Genomic DNA, 6,726 nt, shown 5'->3' on the forward strand with positions numbered 1-6,726 from the left:
AAATGCACTTATAATCACAAGAGCGTTTTAACTGACGAGATGCGCATGAAAATCACATTCGTTTTTTTGCACAACCCTACCATATAATTAACAAAGCTAAACAGCGTTGCCCTTTGTGTAATAAGTTACAGAAACTGTTAAACGCACCAATTTAAATGATAAAATACACTTACCGGTTGTGATGCATAAACAACACCTTCTCCAGACAAAGAGGGAACTGCTCCATCGTTCAAGAATAATCTTTGTGCGAATCAGGCATTAAACTGATTGAGATAGATGAAGCTGTCCTCAGCAAAATGTGCTGCATGTGGATTATAATTTTCGGGAACCAGGTTAAACATAAATTGTAACCATTAATCTCCAAGTAAAGCGTCCCTGGGAAGCCCAAACAAAGATGATTGGACTCCGAGATGAAAATAACAACGTTTCGACGATATGGTGAACACAAACGCAACTCTTCCCCTTCTCCGTCGGAGCGCAACAAGACAACGCCCCCTTTTTTGTGTATTCATGTGGGCGGAGGTTAGTCAAAAAACTGTTTTAGTGACGTCATTACTGCAGGAACTAGAGGGATTTAGTCCAAACGGGTCGTTTTTTGTAGGTGAATTCTGTTGAATAATATATCTCACTTGGCATTGAACTTTGAGCTTTAGAATTTTACAGATATTATTTATACTCTAACAAGAACATTACACACTAACTAAAGTTTAAAACATGGGATCACGAAGAAGGGGACCTTTAAAGCATTTTAAGATAAGACTGCAACATAACAACATGGGAAGAAAAAAATGGACTCAAAGTTAGATTACTTTTGCAAGGCACAGTGTTATATACACTGACTGGCCACTTTATTAGGTACACCTTGCTGGTTTCGGGTTGAACCCCCTTTTGCCTTCAAAACTGCCTTAATTATTTGTGGCAGAGATTCAACAAGGTGTTGGAAACATTCCTAATAGATTTTGGTCCATATTGACGTTGACAGATTTGTCAGCTGCACATCCATGATGTGAATCTCCCGTTCCACCACGTCCCAAAGATGCTCTATGGGATTGAGATCTGGTGACTGCGGAGGCCGTTTGAATAAAGTCAACTCATTGTCATGTTCAAGAAACCAGTCTGAGATTATTTGAGATTTGTGACATGGTGCATTATCCTGCTGGAAGTAGCCATCCGAGGTTGAGTACATGGTGGTCATAAAGGCATGGACATGGTCAGCAACAATACTCAGGTAGACTGTGGCATTTAAATGATGCATTTAATAACTTCTGGAAGCACCTCTTTCAGGAGCTTAGATGGTATAGGGTCTAACATACATTAAATACATTGTTGGTTTAGCATTGTCATTTAACAAGTTTATATACAATTCTTCATCTTCTATAGTAGAGAATGAGTGGAACTGTTCCTCAGGGGGTCTATAGTGCACTGTCTGATGTGATACTGTAGCTGACGGCTGAATGGTTGCAATTTTATCTCTAATAGTATCGATTTTAGAAGTAAAGTAGTTCATAAAGTCATTACTGCTGTGATGTTCGGAAATGTCAACACTTGATGAAGCTTTATTTTTCGTTAATTTAGCCACTGTATTGAATAAATACTTGGGGTTATGTTTGTTTTCTTCTAAAAGAGAAGAAAAGTTATCGGATCAAGCTGTTTTAAATGCTTTTCTGTAGGATAGGTTACTTTCCCGCCAAGCAATACGAAGTTTACTTGTTTTGTTTTCCTCCAGCTGCACTTTTCGGGCTGCTCTCTTTAGGGTGCGAGTATGCTCATTATACCACTGGTTTCCTTAAAGGGGGGGTGAAATGCTATTTCATGCATACTGAGTTTTTTACACTGTTAAAGAGTTGGATTCCCATGCTAAACATGGACAAAGTTTCAAAAATTATGTTGTACGTTTGAAGGAGTATTTTTGTTCCAAAAAAACCTCTTCCGGTTTGTCACAAGTTTCGGAAAGTTTTTTTAGAGTATGGCTCTGTGTGACGTTAGATGGAGCCGAATTTCCTTATATGGGTCCTGAGGCACTTCTACCGGAAGAGTGCGCGCTCCAGTATAGCAGAGAACTGAGAGAGGCTGAGCACAGCCTGATCAGAGCGAGAGCGTCGCGAAAAGTCACAAAAGAAGTGTGTTTTTGGTTGCCAGGGCAAGACAACCCTGCACAGATTACCAAAAGAGAAACAGCATTAAGGGACCAGTGGATGGAGTTTATTTTTACAGAGCATCAACGGAGTTGTGCAAGTGTTTTTGTTTGTTCCCTGCATTTCGGATTGCACATCGTTTATTTCTTAAGGATAATGCAGTCCCAACGGAAAAGGGTCACGATTGTGTGTTGGAACCACATGCGGTGAGTAAAACTGCTTCAAATATCTCTGTGTTGTTAACTTAGCTATCAGTGCGTAAGCACATCAAGTAAACAACATGCGATGTTGTCATCAAACTGCACTTTCCACATGTACAGCTAAAAAAAATAAAAAAAATAAAAAAAAAAGACGACATAAAGTGGAACTTAGTCATTTTTCAAAACCGCTAAGCAAATATATACAGTTTCAGTACATACCACATAGCATACCGCCTTTGCTGATGCTGCTCTTGTTAAATTTCAGCCTCTGGATCTGTGTCACAGCTTCCAAACACGAAAGCCTACTGGCGCTCGTGATTCTTTAGCTCCGCCCACACGTCACGCCTCTAGGCGCTCGTGTTTTTCCGGGAAAAATCGGTACAGACTATCTTTCTCTTATAAATATAATAAAAATAAAGACTTTTTGGAGTTATGAAGGATGCAGTACTACTCTGTATGTACTCAAGATTAACAGGATATTGAGTGAAAACGAGCATTTCACCCCCCCCTTTAACCTTCCTTAAGCGTAAAGGAGCAACTGTATTTAAAATACTAAAAAAAGAGAGAGTCCACAGTTACATCATCAAGGTTTTGGATATACTAAGGAATTTCGGATACATCAGGAAGATAACTTAAAAAGTATTTTGTGGTAGAAGTGATGGTTCTACCATAATTGTAACAAGAAGTAGAATTTACAATTTTGGCAATATGAAGTTTGCACAAAACGAAATAATGATCTGAGATATCATCACTTGGCTGCATTATTTCAACACTATCAACATCAATTCCATGTGACAGTATTGAATCTAGAGTATGATTTCGACAATGAGTAGGTCCTGAAACGTGTTGTCTAACCCCAATAGAGTTCAGAAGGTATATGAATGCTGATCCCAATGCATCTTTTTCAATATCAATATGGATATTAAAATCACCAACTATTAAAACTTTATCTGCAGCCAGACCTAACTCGGATGTAAAATCACCAAACTCTTTAATAAAGTCTGTATGGTGCCCTGGTGTGGCCTGTATACTGTAGCCAGTACAGACATCACAGAGGATTAATCATTAACATTTGTTTCTCTGGATAATGTTATATGAAGCACCGTTACTTCAAACGAGTTATACTTGAAGCCTGGCCTCTGAGAAATCCTGAAAACGTTGTTATAAATTGAACCAACACCTCCCCCTTTGCCTTTTAGACATGGCTCATGTTTATAACAGTAATCTTGGGGGGTTGATTCATTGTTAAAATATACAGAGATTTTTTGTTTCTGTTGTTATTTTTTATAATAAAATATGTTCGGTATCACGCATCAGCTATATAAGTACATATTTACTCACAAAGCTTACACATTAGAATGTGCTAAAATATACAGTTATTATTATTTTTAAATATTTAGTATAATGTGTTAGCTAAATTAAAGTAGAATTACTCAATTCCAAGATTTCCATATTACAATTTACTAAAATATAGTTGGAAAGCTAGGACATTGAGCATGTGGGGGAGGAAAACAAACACAAAGCGGTCCATGGGCTTGACATTACTCCCGTGTCATAACAATTCCACCAGGTAGGGGGCAAGGGTGTTCTGGAGGCCTCTAGGGACAGGCTTAAATGGGACGGACTGCCTCCAGGGTGGTATCCGTTCTGGGACCCATGGCGGATAAGGAGACTAGGGGGCCATGGTGAAGCAAGCAGTCCAGGGGGCCATGGAGGAGCAGGGAACTCAGGTGGACACAGTAGAGCAAGCAGTCCAGGGGGCCATGGAGGAGCAGGGAACTCAAGGGGACATTGTGGAGCAAGCAGTGAAGGGGGCATGGAGAAGCAGGAAACTCAGGTGGACATGGTGGAGCAACCAGCCCAGGGGACATGGCGGAGTGGCCTCCGTGGCCCTGGCCCCAGCACTCAGTCTGGCATCTATGACCGGAGCCCTACAGTCCATCCAAAAAAAATTCCTTGGGGGTAATTTCAGGTTCTAAGGCCCTCGGTGTGCCAGATGTAGGAACTGTGGCCATCCCTGGGCTTAACTGGGGAGCAGGAGCCCTCTCTGGGCTGAACATGGGAACATGAGCCCAAGGGTATATCCAGGAACCAAGGAATTACATTTCATAACTTTTAAGACATTCTTTAAGACTCTTTTCATACTTTTTCAGCAACATTTTAACCTATCAATATACTGATCGTAAGATAGCACAACTAAGCATACCTACTTTGTGATAACTCCTTGTCAATGCAACATAATTCAGAAGTGGGGAACAAAGCACAAGACAAATAACTGAGTGACTAACCAATGCAACCCAAGAAACAAGAATTCAAACAAGAATCAAAGCAAAACAACTGACAATACTTATTGGGGGGGGGGGGGGGGGGGGGATAAAGCTCTCCGAGCTAACAGGGCTATGAGTTCACACAGTATATTCAAAAGATGTATTCGTAACATCAACTCTTATAACTCTCTGCAAACCATAGCTGTTTTGAGGAACACTTCTCATGACAAACACCAGATTGGTCAAGCAGTTTACCTATGATTACGGAGTCCTTGATTTATTAAGTATCAGTACTGCACCTTTAAAACCACAGTTTTTCCTCATGGTCTGGCCGTTCGTCCACATGTAAACAGTGCAAGGTCACTGAAATCAAATATTTGTTTAAATGCCTGCCATGGTTAATTATTATTTTTTTTTTTTACTTTGCAGTGTTATCGTGTAGACAGCTAAACTGGCATTTTGGGCTTGTGACATCGGAGCCAGCGCTGTTATCTCTGCCTACTGTAAACTTTTTTCAGGCTTCTTATTGGCCAAAATGGCTTTACCGATTGAGATTATATCTCCACCTGTTGGCTTGGCATGCTCTTGACAGTGCATAATATGCAGAGTACGCAGTTTGCATTGGGCACCAATTGCCAGGGTGGCTCCATCCCAGTTGCTCAAAAAAAAAAAAAAAAAAAAAAACGTGAAGCTTCATTCCCGCATACGCTCTCGCGACCGCTAGCACCTCATGTTAGCTACTGAAAGCAAATGATCACTGACAGACCACTATCACCATGAAAAGACATTGCAATCTGGTGCCCAAAAAAATAAATAAATGAAAACGAAGCCCGTGCATAACTTTCAAATACATCATAATCCCGTGAAACTTTTTGGGCTGTTGAAGAGGAAGTCATTAATAATTTCACCACCACCAATGAATCTAATGAGTTTCCATGTCCCCTTACGAAAATTAACCATCTATATGTATATATTGTGGTTAGGCTCATATAAACATACCTATAAGCCAACAACAGCCTTAAAATGCATTATATAAAAACAACAAGGCAATAATGATTGGCTAAGTAATAATTATATGGTTTAATTAAATAACACTGTTACATAATGTAATAAAAAATAAACAATTTATGTGCATTACATGTTAATACAAATGCCTACTAAGGGAGCCAATGGCATTGTAATTGCTGTTGATGTGATAAGATCAAATATGGTGTTTAATACGCTATTGACCAAACATTTAATTCAAATATCCACTTAATCTTGATTTATGGTCACCTTTTTGCTATAGATGACACAGCCTCTATAATTTTATCCAAAAATTAAAAAATTAAAAACCTGGACATCACAAACCTTACAAAAATTAACCATGGTTTTATAAAACTGCTTAATGTTATTTTGCGATATTTCTGAATGCTTGAGACTTCAAAATCGTAGACATAACTGACTAGAGCTACAATTGTAATTAGTAAATTATACAATTTAATTATAATTAATTAATGAATCTATTAATCTGCACAACAATACAATCCTGCTTAGGTCACCCATTTGGCCAGCAGCAGACCTGCAACTATTACATCATTTTAATTGAGCATCCTAAGCCCATGCCGGTAAAAAATAACAACAACAACAACAACAAAAGATTCCTACTAGTGTGTCCCAAAACATATAGCACAGTTTTATTACAGGTAAAATGCAAAATGTTTCAGTACAAGCATTTCAACCAAATGTAATTCATGCAGCATTTCAAACCTTTAACCCACTTTGGGAAAATCAACCCATGGAAAACAACAACCCTGCAACCAAAACGAGCTGCAGAAGTCAGATTGACTGATCACGGGTCAAATGTATGGAGAGATGTCTGACAAGATGTTGGAGGATTTGCTCCTCAACAGATTGTGAGCTCATTGACAAATGTGCTCCCTTTACACTGTGCGTGCACAATCGTGAAATCGAAAGTTAAAGTGAACTAATTACAGCTAATTTAAGAATGGATTTAAATACCCCACATATTGATTCAATATTTGAATGTTTGCGGGAGCAGATACAAAAATTGCAGGACGGATGGAAGTATGCGGTAATGGTCAGAAATTCAGCGAGAGCCAGGTCACCAAGCCCAGCAAGGGC

Source organism: Carassius gibelio, chromosome A7, assembly GCF_023724105.1.
Source record: "Carassius gibelio isolate Cgi1373 ecotype wild population from Czech Republic chromosome A7, carGib1.2-hapl.c, whole genome shotgun sequence".
Lineage (NCBI taxonomy): Eukaryota > Metazoa > Chordata > Actinopteri > Cypriniformes > Cyprinidae > Carassius > Carassius gibelio.